Source organism: Dermacentor andersoni, chromosome 11, assembly GCF_023375885.2.
Source record: "Dermacentor andersoni chromosome 11, qqDerAnde1_hic_scaffold, whole genome shotgun sequence".
Classification (NCBI taxonomy): Eukaryota; Metazoa; Arthropoda; class Arachnida; order Ixodida; family Ixodidae; genus Dermacentor; species Dermacentor andersoni.
In genome coordinates, this window is record NC_092824.1 from 123,599,040 (window position 1) to 123,612,990 (window position 13,951).

Genomic DNA, 13,951 nt, shown 5'->3' on the forward strand with positions numbered 1-13,951 from the left:
CTACCACATGTCATTGAAGCGTATGCCACTCTCACAGTTTGCGTACTTTCACGAAAGGGCCTTTCTTACAAAATTTTTAACTGCGTCGTGCCTATCAGTAACATTGAAGGCGTAGTTGCAGAGGAGCGGCCTCAGGAAACGAACCGATATGAGGTTCATGAGCTTAAGCCTGTGCTCGTTGCTATCATTGCTCTTACACTTTAGCAACATTGAAGCACAAAGAGCTGGGACAGCATACTCCACTAAGGTAGTTAGTGGCTTGTGCAAGGTCTGGTGCTCCTGCAGGGTACGGTCAGCAAAATCTCTTAAACAGTCCAGGACAAAGAGAAGTTGGTCCGACGGGTAGAGCAGCCCACCTCGATCTTGGCTTCGAGTGAGCTGAAAGTGAGCTGGTTGCTCACTGGCTTCGTACACAAAGTAACGCAGTTCTCGCAGTCAATATGCTCACCTACAGCCCTTACAATGTAGCCCCCCACATAGGCGGTAGCCGAAATCTGTAGCGATGACAGCTGCTGTGGCAAAATTGTGGTATTAAGTCTCTGCAACGGCAATCTTGCTCTCGAGAGCTGGGGCACTGCTTGCACAGTCGACGTCAGGGGAGGCATTGGAGCTGAAGCAGAAGCTGGTTGTGCAGAGGAAAGTGTATCATGCAGTATGTGTCCCGACATACGTTCTTTGTGGGCAATATTGGAGGCTGCATTGGACACAGCAATCCTGGTCTTGAGTAGCTTTTCGAGACCTGACAGTGCAGCTCGAACATCCAACATGTCGTTGCACCCAGATGACATTTGCAAACATCCAAAGAGCGATTCATTTGGATCGCTGTTGAATTTTCGAGTGAGCACAAAAGAAAACTTCTCTTCTGTCAACAGATATCTGACGCACACCACTGTTGAATAGGTGGTTAACAGAATTGCTTCATACGTTTCGGCTGCAAGGAATTCACAGGCATGTCCAGATCTTTTCTTTAATGTCTCCAAGTACACAGGAAAAGTGACCTCAAGCCATTCAAGCCGTGGATCAGCACTGTCGTCAAATTGACTGCCATCCGAAAAATTGTGGCGTATGTGCTGTGTCGTGTTGCTGACATCGTGAAGCACAAACCACCGATAAACATTCTTCATGAACGTAATTGTTGGGCCTGCGGCTGAAAATGACAGCGCACAAGCGTGTCCAGCCTGATCCTTGAGATGTTCCAAGGCATCGGTTATACTTGGAGACATGAGCTGGACAGCTCTTGCCACGTTCATCTTTTCTATGTTACTCGGATAAACGTGCTTCCTGTTTAAAAACAGAACAGGCTTTACAGAAAAGCCTTTCTGCAGTTCGAAGAGGTCTTTTATGTGTGAAGCAGAAATCTCACCTTTCGGGCCAAAGTCACGCGATAGAAACTGTGACCTCACATTCTTCAGCACATGGCATGGATCAAAGCTAATGAAAAGAATCCTGCTGCGCTCACAGGGGTGTTCAATCCGGTAGGTAAGCAGGCCATTTCCAAGCAGTTTCATGCAATTCACGTTCACTTTATGATTGTCCGTGACAAGGCGAACAATGCTAAACCCACAAGCTTCCACTTTTTGCATTACGAAAATCAGCAACTTGTGGAGTCGGGGGCCCGTTAGTCCTTTTGTAAAATAGTAGGCAACTGGAATTCGAAACTTTGTTTTCAGTCCACTGATGACAAAGCACAGGAACGAATTGGCTAAGACAAGGTCACCGTTTTGCTCTTCCACCCCAATGTCTACATGCCCAACAAAGCAGTTACGTTGCTTGTTGTATTGCAACTTCTGCTTTACCCTCATCTCGTCAACGATGAGCGAGCAGACCTTTGATTGCGGTTTGTCAAAGTTTTCGGCTTCACATATTGGCCGAGCTTCCACCAGTTTGTTGAAGCCGGTCTCACCACTTGTAGTTCCAATATAGTTGGTTAGGGTTTTTCGGTCTGGAAGCTTCAAAAGCATCTCTCCTCGAATATGTTTGTAGACTTTCGTTGATAAATGCCTCAGTACCACACAACGTTGAGTAGTTTCTTCAGACCAGGTAGGCCTTTTTTTCTTGTAATTGGTAATTTGGTCCACGAGAAACAATGCTGAAGCCTCTTTCTCTGCTGCTCTTTCTCTAATGTAGGAAGTGTCTGCAGTCAAAGAATCCTCCTGCAGTTTCTTGAGCTTCTCTTTGTACTTGTCAATGGTCTGATGTAGTCTCAGTATCTGGCTCCTCAGATCTCTTTCTTTTCTCTTCCATTTGGCCTTTTCGGTAGTGAGCAAAGCAGAGGCCGAATTGCTGTCAACCTGGACACTTTTGTCGCATGAGGCAGCCTGGTCAGCCCTGTGCACGCATTCATTCTGGCGCTGCACACCATGATTGTCTCTTGTTTCGCAGATAGCGCTTGTAGTGTCCATCGGCTCCGATTCTTCGGCTTCGGGACTTGATGTTGCCAGCGTTGCACATGGCAGCGGTCGCGAGGCAGCGCGGCTACTAGTGCAATTATTCGTTGACTGTTCATTCGCAGCACGGACACGTTTAGTGATACTTGCCATGCTTCGTTTAATTGTTGCCTTCGGCTGCAAACGTGAAGGGTAGTCTGCAAAGACTGACGGAACTGCATCCTTCTTGAGCCGCCGTTTTTTTTTCCTTCTATAGCGTCTTCTTTTTCTGAAATGGCGGCTGCATACTCTAGTGTAGTTTGAAGCTGTATTAGGCGACCAATTACCCCACCTAATTACTGCAAGCCACCTGTCTCGTATACCAGCGGCAGCTGGTATTTCGTGGAACGACAGCCCGACAATCTTTCCGTTCGATTTGCACAATGGTATGCAACAGTAAGACATACTGAAGCATGCGGAACACGTGCTTGCAGAATCCTGAAAGAAGAACAATACGAATTCAAAGTTTCACACTGTTAGCGCGGCCGGACAGGCTACATGTGCAACACGTGCGTGTAAAAGCCTGAGAAAAAAAAAACGAATGCTATGAAATACGAATGCAAGTTTCGTACTGTCAGCGTGGCCGGACAGACTGCATCTGGAATCATCGCCATCATCAGCCTGGTTACGCCCACCACAGGGCAAAGGCCTCTCCCATACTTCTCCAACTACCTCGGTCATGTACTAATTGTGGCCAAGTTGTCCCTGCAAACTTCTTAATCTCATCCGCCCACCTAACTTTCTGCTGCCCCCTGCTACACTTCCCTTCACATGGAATCCAGTCCGTAACCCTTAATGACCATTGGTTATCTTCCCTCCTCATTACATGTCCTGCCCATGCCCATTTCTTTTTCTTGATTTCAATTAAGATGTCGTTAACTCGAGTTTGTTCCCTCACCCAATCTGCTCTTTTCTTATCTCTTAACGTTACACTTAATGTTAACATTACAATGAAGCAGGCGGAATACGTACCTGCAAAAGCCTGAGAAAAATCGGAATGCAATCAAATGCGGATGCAAAGACGAATTCATCAGCTTCGTACTGCGTGCAGCCGGTTAGCGCCAGCTTACTGGACGGACGGACGGACGGACAGACGAGGCTCAACCCTTTGAATTGAGCGGTAGTGGCGCGCGCCACCTAGCCTTGAATGGTACTATATGCATGCATACCTATGTAATTACTCCTTTACTTTTGTGTTGATATTATCCACCGATCAAATAGCCTCCGTTTAGTTATTTCTACCTGATCAAAGTCTATTTTACTTTCACTGTCTTTAAAACCCAAAACTTTGAATAGTTCCCCCTTACATTCAACTGCAGGGTGAAGTTGTTTACAAGCAAGTATCAGGTGTCCAGCCATTTCCTCCTTTCCACACACCCCGCACAACAAGTCTATCTCCTGGTGTCTGGCTCGCTACATTTTAGTCCGCAGTACACCTGTCCTGGCCTCAAACAACAGTGAGCTTCCCTTAGAGTTATCGTAAATATTTTCTTTGGCTATTTCTTGCTTAAACGTCCTGTATTTACCTAATGCTGATTTGGTTTGCGTCTCTGTTTTCCACATACCCCTCTCTGTCTCCTTAACCACTTTCTTGACGGATGATTCCTTACCTGTCCCCCCACTGCGGCCCAAGTATTTGCTTGACAATTTTTTAGTTCGCTTCCTCTACCTTGTGTCAACATTCCTCGTGTATAAGTAACTGAAAACCTTCCTAGCCCACTGCATTTCCCCCATTTTTCTCAATCGCTCCTCAAATGCTATCTTGCTACTAGCCTCTCTGCCCTCGAAAGAAGACCATCGCAGATCCCCCTGCACCCCAAGATTTGGTGTCTTGCCATGTGCTCCCAGACCGAGCCTACCCACACCACGTACCTAGTTTCCAACTGTTGCCGGGTCTCTGCTCTCATACATAGAACTGCATTGGCAAAAGTCAGGCCCAGAACCATTACCCCCTTCCATATACCTCGTACTACCTTGTACCTATTGTAGTTCCACAGTGCGCTACTCTTCATAATCGCTGCACTTCTGTTACCTTTAGTTGTTACGTGTTTTTCGTACTCTGTGAGATACTCAATGCCATTATGTATCCACACCCCAAGATACTTGTACTTATCGACTATCTCCATCGTGGCCTCGCGTATCTTATGCTCGCCGCAAATGTTATCATTAAAAATCATGACTGCTGATTTTTCTTTGCTAAACTTTAAGCCTAATCTGTCTCCTTCTGTACCACATATGTCCATCAATCCCTGCAGATCTTCTGTATTGTCAGCCATTAATACAATATCATCTGCATACATCAGTCCTGGTAATGACTGTTCAATCAATTTTCCTTGTTTGAAATATGATAGGTTGAAGCTGAGTCCGCTTTTCTGTATTGTATGATTGTATAATCACCCGGTTACATTTATAGATACCTTTCAAGAAATTGGTTGTTCCATCTTGCACTCCTAAAGTTTCCAGAATGCCCCACAAGCCCTCTTGAAATACACTGTCATAGGCTCCCTTGATATCAAAAAAAAAAAAAAAAGCCAGCCATAGGGGTCTGTGTTCCTTTTCAGCTATTTCAATGCACTGTGTTAGTGAGAACAGATTGTCTTCTAGCCTCCTATGCTTCCGGAACCCATTTTGTAGCTCTCCAAGCACCCCCTCGTTATCTACCCATGCCGGCAGTCTGTCCTTTATAATCTATAATTTATAACCTTTCTGTAAACCACTGATGTCACTGTTACAGGCCCGTAGTTATTTATGTCAGCTTTGTCCCCCTTTCCCTTATAGATCATTCTCATCCTACTTAGCCTCCATTCGTCAGGTACTTTACCATCCATTAGCATTTTGCTCACTACCTCCCTTAATGCTTTCCTAGATTTCGGGCCCAATTTCTTTATTAACATAATTGGAATACCATCTGGGCCTGCCTATGTGCTACTTGGTACCCTCTTCTCGGCCCTTTCCCACTCTCTTTGTCCAGGCAAAAGCAGTGGATTGACCGGGCTATCCCTCTCCGACATATTGCATGTACGATTTCTGTTCTGTAAATTTTTCCCTCATCATGGTTCTTATATGCTCCATTGCCTCCTCTCCTGAGTACCTTGAGCTGTTACTATATACCTCTGCTCTAGGCTTGTTCCATTACCCAAGGAGTTCAGATGTTGCCAGAATTTCCTAGCTGCCTGTTTATCTTTTTTATTGCTTACTTCTGACAGCCATTGAGACCCTTCTGTCTTGATTTTCTCGTTGATCAAATAGGATGCTTCCCGTCTGCATTTTATGTACTTTACCCATTTCCTCTCTACTTCTGCTTCAGGTTCTCCCTTACTTTCGGAATACCTGTGTTCCCTGGTGGCTTCCTGACGTTTCTTTATGGCCTTCTTAACCTCTTCGTCCCACCAGCTCTTGAGTTTTCGTATCCCTTGCCTTGTTTTCCTGACTCGCACCTTACCTAGCTCAAGCTCAGATAGTCTCATTAACTTTGGGCAAGTCCAATCAGTTTCAGTACCCTCTGATATTTCCTCTTCAATTTGTTTGGCCGCTATTTCCACTTGCTCTTCTGAGTAAAAAATCCCATTTGGCATATCCTCACACCTCGTTCATGCTTTAGCTTCCCTCTTAAAACTCAACTTGATACGTTTGTGGTCGCTACCTATACTTCTGGAGCCCTGTTCATCTATAATCATGGCTCCTAGTCTATCGTACATCCTATGTGACATTCTGTGTCGAGTGTCGACCCCCTACCTCCCACGTTATGGTCCCGTCACACTTCTTAGTAGAGTTACAGACAACTAAGTTATACCTCTCACATATCCAGCAGCGTGTTATCTGTGGAGTCTGTGTACCCATCCATATCTTTAACATGCGCATTCATGTCTCCTAAAACATTTATCTCGCATCCTTTTCCTAGCTCCTACTTACACAGCGCCGCCACGCGCCGGCGGCGACGCGGGCGCCTGACGGCCTGGGGATAGCGTTCGCCCAGGCACTGAAAAGCTTGGCAAATAACTGGTCGTCCAACTGCGCCATTTTCTGCTCCTGGCTGTGCCCACTGAACTGCCAACTGCGCAAACATGCGGTATTTTCGCGCTTGTATGGCAATGTAATATTTCCAGTAGTGTTCAGTAGTCAACGACCGGTTTTCCGGACGCCTGATTTTTCGGACATGCCCGATAATTTGGGCGCCTTTGCGGCACCGCCACGGTTGCCCATAAGGTCAATGTATAAGAACGTCTGAAACTTCGGACGCAAAAAACCTTCGCCCTCCGATTTTCCAAACTTTTTGCCATGTCCACTGGTCCGAAACGGCATTGGTCGAAACCACCGCCGCCGCCGTTTTGATTATCTCGCCTCCCCTCGAACAGGCACCCTCTCACGCAGATCAGCTGGCAGCCGTAGCCACCACCCCGGCACCGCTAGGCTTAGCTACTTCGACGTTCGCTACCAAGCTTCTTGCTGTTCGGTGCTTTTAATTAAAAGCAATGGCGCCGACTTCGCCTTTGTAATCCTCGCCAATGGCTTCGAAGCTCGGAAAGCACAATGTGTTGCATAATGGCGGTTCCCGAAAGTCAGCTTCACCTGCATACAGTAGTGTCACGCAGTGAAGCATACGTGAAGTATTGCGATGAAGCATATCAAAAGTGGCAAGAGGCAATTGTCACGGGAAGCAGTACGTATTCCTTAATTATACATGCATGCACTCGCCGTCTCCTGTCACATTACGAGCACCGATACGCGTAATAATTGTGCTGAAAGACCTTCAGAGCTACTTCGGACGTGCTTGTGGCGATATGAGCCCTAGGTGGCAGTAAAAAGTACTGCTTTGAAAGGTCGCTTGGGTACCGGCGACAAAAGTTCTCGCTTTACACTGTATCTACTCGTATCTATTTGCAGAGGCCACATGACACACAGGAAGCCGACAAACTGCCTTGCAACGAAAGTGAGTGTATGGGATGGTACAAACGTTGTTCTCCATCGCCATCACAATCTTTGCAACACACCGTACGGAGGCATTTCATCTTGGCGCCGTTCATAGAAGCATAGTCTCTTGTCGAGCTTTTAGCATTGTTATTGGCTGTTATACACATTTTGTCTAGTGCGGTAAAGCATATCAAAGCAAATTTCATTTGGAATGCACATCAGACATTTGCCATCACTTTTTTGTCTTGTGCCGCAATTTGTGCCTGACGGCACAAATTGTTCTAGGTCATTTGTAATTTTATATCTGTTCTCGTTAGGCTACCAAACATTATTTAATTGTTTACAAAATTAAGTTTCTTGCCTACCCAAATAAAAATGTTTGCAACATACCGTGCATGGTATACCTTCCGTGGGAAGACAAGCTTAATTGGTCACTGTTGGCTTTCTGTCGTGCTTCACTGTTGAGCACCGCTAACTGATTGAACAGTAATAACAAGCTTTGCCAAATGGCTACAGAAGACTGCTGTACTACTCCAAGCGTTCCAAAAAAGACAAATTTTTCTGCTCCGAAACTGCTCCAAATTGCTGATATGGCTGCTCCTAAACAGCTCCAGAATTACATTTTTCCCGCCCTAAAATTGCCCCAAATCCTAAACTGGCTGGACCACCAATGAAATTAGAAAGAACTGACACTACAGTGTCGCAAACAGAAGATTCTGTTCTACAGGCCTAAGCATCGCATCAGGCACACTCGTGATGAAAAATCTATATGGGAGTGGCCATTTTCCTATTGTCATAAAATTAACAAAAGGTGATGAATACTCTCCACATGTGCCCCAGTGGAAAGTCAACTGTGCTGACTGGAAACAATACAGGGAGGTCACACATTTGACCTGGCATGACGTACATGCACTACCTGTCTATGATGCAATGGCACATTTGATGGCATTCATAGTTGATGGGTTTCACGTGCCAAAACCACAATTTTATTATGAGGCATGCATTAGTGAAGGACTTCAGATTAATTTTGACCGTTGAGGGATCTTTAATGTGCCCCAAGTGCCTGGGACCCAGGCGTTTTTTTGTATTTTGCCCCCATCGAAATACGGTCGGTGGGCAAGATTTGATCCCGCGACCTCGTGTGTAGCAGCGCAGCACCATAGGCGCTAACCCACCAGGGCAAGTAGTTGGTGCGGCATCAATTTCCGTCTCTGAAACGAATGGATTTCCCTCAAAATAACGTGTTGCGTAGCTGGTGGAACGGCGAGTGTAAGAAAGTACATAGAAATCAAAATAAGGCTTGGAGCCACCTTCGAGCCTCTCCAATTATGGAGAACCTGATCTAAGCCACATCTAAGCTGCCTACAATCAAACAACTAGATATCTTCACTGATATTTAGCTGATATTCAAGAACTCGAGAAGGTTTACAAGGCGATGGAAATCTGCGAGACGATACACACTATGAATAGTAAAACAGCTATTTGTGTCAAGGTACACTGGAAACCAATAATAAGAGGGACCCCAGGGATGTGGCATTAGAAGAAATGCAGCACGAAAACGCACAATTACGTGCGGTTGTGCTACAATTAACTCAAGAAATTCGAGAGATTAAACAGTCGATGGCGCAGACATCTATACCTAAACCTGCTTTAGTCCCGACTCCCATCACGAACGGTAACGACGGTGCGGCGCCGCCCACAAAGAAACGCGCGGCGGCCAGTTCCGAGTCTCAACAGCTCGAGAACTGCGAATCAGCAGTAAGTGATTGGCGCAAAGCATATGTCACGATAAATGACTGGCGGAAAGAACAAGAAGAAATTAGGAAGCTGCTTTCAGAAATTCAATCCGGGATCCGCAACATCGGCGTTGCGGTCAATAACCTCACTGCTCGAACAGACAGGGTTGAAATTCATATAGACAAAATTGAGACTCACATAGGTCTTCGCCCAGGCATGGAAATGATGCCCACCATGGGCCCTACAGTCATTCACCCTAGCCCTATTTCAGGTAACGCACAAGTACAGCACCACGATGGCCAGCCCCACTAACGAGCTCGTGGTGTGGCAGTGGAACTGTCGGGGCTTCACTAAGAAGCAACCACTGCTGCAACAATACGTCCGACACGCGCAACCCAAACCCGACATCATAATGATACAAGAAACAGTAGGTACCGTACCAAAGCTTCCAGGTTACACTGCGCATGCCTCGCCGATTCCCGTTGATCGCGGACTTGCAATTTTAATTCGGAAAGGGACAGTAGTGCAAGAACATAGCGTAAGCGGCACACATGCGGAAAACATGCTTGTAGAGCTCCTTCCCTGTAGAACACGCAACCACAGTGTATTTCTCCTCAACGTATATAGTAATCCGGCTCACTCACGGGCTCGTTTCCTCTCTCTGTTCCGAGGGGCGCTTGCCTTGGCGGGCGCAAACCCGTTTCTGGTGGGGGGAGATTTTAACGCCCCGAACGAGGCCTGGGGCTATGGCTACACTACCGCCAAAGGTCGACGCCTGTGGCAGGACCTACATGATGCCGAATTAACTCTTATTACCGATCCCACGGCGCCGACCCGCACGGGCACGTCTACGGCACGGGACACGACACCAGACCTGACGGCGGTCCGTAACATCCCTCAAGCAATGTGGCGCAATACCTTTGAAGATCTCGGTAGTGACCACATGATCATAGAAACACGAATTCCTCAGGCGGGTACACCCCCTTTTCCTAAGCTATTCAAATGGACGGACTGGGACAAATTCCGAAAGCAGCGAGCTGAACAGAGAGGTGAGGAGAACATCGATGACATCGAGGCATGGATGGAGACGCTCAACGACGACATGAACAAGGCGACGCAGACGCTCGCACCCGAGGTCCAGGTTGACAAGATCGACAGCTGACTAGCCCACCTCTGGGAAGCGAAGACGTCACTAAACGCAAGATGGAAAAAGCAAAGGCACAACCGAAAGCTTCGTAAGAAGATCGCACATATCAATCGCCAGCTGGAAGAACATTGCCGGACCTTAAGCCGCCAACAGTGGTATGACATCTGCAACGCGGTCGATGGGCAGCTCCACAATGGCAGCACGTGGCGTCTCCTTCGTCACCTCTTGGGGGAAACGCAGAGCAAGTCTGCTCAGCAAGCAAACCTGCAACGCCTTTTGCACAAGGAACAGACTACCACGAGTGATCACCAGCTCGTGACACGCCTGCTAGCCAAGTACTTCCCTCAACGGCCCGATGTGCAACACGGAGATTACACTGGAGAGACAAATGTGACACTCGATGAAGAATTTCACGAGTCAGAGATCCGCGCAGCTCTCCACGACCTTAATGGCAAATCAGCACCTGGTCCCGGCAAGGTTACGAACAAGACTCTAAGAAACCTCGATGATGCCTCGATAACCGCTCTTACGGCATACATCAACAAATGCTGGCGAGCAGGTTGCATCCCAGAGGCGTGGAAACGCTCTAAAGCAGTCCTGATACCGAAGCCAGGCAAGCCGTCCAGCCTCGACCACTTGCGGCCCATTTCCCTCACATCCTGCGTCGGCAAGGTGATGGAGCACGCGTTCCTCTCCCGCATCAACCACCACCTCGAGGACACTGGAGCCTACCCACCCACTATGGTGGGCTTCCGGTCACACCTCTCCACTCAAGACGTCATGCTCCAGCTCTACCACCAGATTATCAATGACCCAACTAGTGGCAATCGGGCCATCCTCGGCCTAGATTTGGAAAAGGCATTTGACAATGTAGCACACGCAGCAATCCTGAGCCGCATAAACAAGCTCAACTTGGGTGAGCGAAGCTACAACTACGTCAGAGACTTCCTCTCGCGCCGCACAGTCACCCTCGCGGTCGGCAGCATGACATCCGACGAACATACACTAGGAAGCACCGGCACTCCTCAAGGATCGGTCATATCCCCGCTCCTTTTCAACCTCGTGATGCTAGGTCTCCCGGCCTACCTCGACGAGATCGATGGCCTCCATCACGCCTTGTACGCAGATGACATCACCCTGTGGGTCAACAAGGGCAGTGACGGTCAGATAGAATGCACCTTACAAGCAGCGGTATCTGCAGTCGAAACCTACCTCCAAGACACAGGTCTCCGACTATCTCCACTGAAATCGGAGCTGCTCGTCTACCGCTCGCGCCGCCGGCCCAAGCCTACAGCCGAATCGCGCCAATGTGACGACATAATCGTCTATACGCAAGACGGCTCCTGCATTCCCCGAGTCCCGAAGATACGCATCCTAGGCATGCATATAACAGCCAACGGGTCAAACATAGAAGCTATCCGCAAAATCGAAGGCAAGGTTACAGCGGCTACCCGCCTGATCAAACGCATTACAAACAAGCACACGGGCATGAAGGAGGACAGTGTCATGCGCCTCATACAGTCTTTCGCAATCAGTCACATCACTTATGTGGCTGCCTTCCACAACTGGAATGTCACTGATAGGGAGAAAATCAACACCCTTATACGCAAGACTTACAAGATCGCCCTTGGCCTACCGGAGTCCACAAGCACTGCTTGTCTGCTACAGCTGGGGGTATACAACACGCTTGAGGAAATCGTGGATGCGCAAAGAACCTCTCAACTCGAACGCATGTCTCTGACAGCCACGGGCCGGTACATCCTGCAGAAACTCGGCTTCAACTACCATGTCCAACACGGTCAGAAACAGGTCATTCCACCTGACCTCAGCGACACGCTGATTGTCGCCCCTATACCTCGAAACATGCACCCCGAATATAATCGGGGCCGACGCCAGGCCCGTGCCAAGGCACTGCTGCGCTCCTTGGGTGGAAAGAGGACTACGCGCTTTGTAGACGCCGCAGAATACACACGAGAACACCGATTCACGGCGGTAGTCGTAGACGTTAGCTCCAGGCTTACGCACGCGTGTAGTCTCGCAACGGAATACCCCGAAACAGCAGAAGAGGTAGCGATTGCGCTTGCGCTTACTGACCCCCTCTGCGAGGTAGTTTTTAGCGACTCACAATCCGCAGTTCGCAACTACGCGCGGGGGCGCATTTCCTCAGAAGCTCTCCAGATTCTAAGGAAAGCTGGTCGACAGCACTTCGATAACACCGCCATCATATGGTTTCCAGCGCACGTCGCCACCCCCACCGATGAGGGCCTCATTAACTTGAACGAGGTAGCACACCGCTCTGCGCGAGAACTGACCCGCCGCGCAGAATCGGAGACCGCCTCTTCGAGTTCGGAACTGCTGGCTCAAAACACGCGAGAACGCCTGGTCAGGTACAGTGACATCACCAAGCACTACCAGCTAGGCAGGCGGTTGCTGCCCCCACCTCACCCCATGCTGAAACGTCGCCAGGCAGTCATCTGGCGACAATTGCAAACACAAACATTCCCCAGTCCGGTGCGATTGCAGCACATTTTCCCCGCGCAATACCCGACTGCTCTTTGCAAACTATGTCAGGACACTAGAGCGACGCTGTCACACATGTTGTGGGAGTGTCGGGTTGCATCAGCTACAATGGCAGTAGCTCCGGAGGCTCTTGCGTCGAAGTGGGCCGCCGCTCTGCGCAGCTCCAACCTCAAGACACAAGAGTGGGCTGTCCAGCAAGCCCGAGAGGCGGCGACGAGGCAAGGCCTCGAAGTCCCCTCATGGGAGACCTGAGCCCGGGTCGTCAAATTTGCCGGATTCAGAATAAAGTTGTTTCCATCCATCCACTGGATTTAAAGCCATTCCGCGCACCCTCAGAACATTGCTGCTGACCAGCAGGCACACTGCCCTCCTAATCCAGATCTTCCACGTATTTCCCTCCAGCCTCAACCCCTTAACTCACTCCGAGCCCGTAAAAATGTTCTCTGGCAGGACACATGCGCTCTTATCCCACCATGTGTCTGCTCCTTCCCCCTTCACCTCACGGGGGTGTTATGATCGGCTAGGCATGCAGCGGAAGCGACCTTCCAGCCTCTCCTGCCCTACTGCGACGAATCGCTTTGTGAGGCTCACAATACGTCACCTCGGACAGACCAGCGGCGACACCAAGGCGAGACATGTTTGACGGCTACGGGGTTAATGAATGGCACTTGATTGCCGACTACGATGCTGAGACCAAGGAACTCCTGTGAAAGTGCGTTATATGCCGCTTCGTTGCGGTCACTACTGGGCCACCAGGAGCCAAGACATGCAAACGGAGTCAAGCGTGACACCCCTTTCTTCAAGCGCCTCCTTCTTTCTCTGTGACAGTGAGCCGTGTGCACCTGGAGGTATTTCTTCATTGGCGTTCCGTGAACAAAGGTGTCGGAGTGCTTGTGCGCACTCTCACCTTCAAGGTGACTATGAGTGCACCTATGTAGCTGGAGCGTACTCTGATCTGTGCTCGCCAAAAAGATGTTAACTCATGCTACGAGAACGATGTACTGTGCTCTGTGCCCCCGCCAGTACGAGTACCCATTGTTTTATGTAAATAAGTTTGCCTTTCCAATGTAAATAAACCCCCTGTTGCGTTCCTCACCCTCTTGACCTCGTACTCTTCACTAAAGAAGCAGCCCTCGTCAAGCAAGCTTGGACAACGGTGTGGGCCCGATAAGCCTCCATGTGATGCTCCGATAGCATAGGCCAGCTACCT

The 13,951-nt window shown here is 48.8% G+C and overlaps 2 pseudogenes; both read right to left on the reverse strand.

The window, feature by feature from the left end:
* On the reverse strand, window positions 1-2,831 carry LOC126539322 (uncharacterized; annotated as a pseudogene).
* Window positions 2,450-10,244, reverse strand: LOC129386972 (uncharacterized; annotated as a pseudogene).
* Between the last annotated feature and the right edge of the window lie 3,707 nt (window positions 10,245-13,951).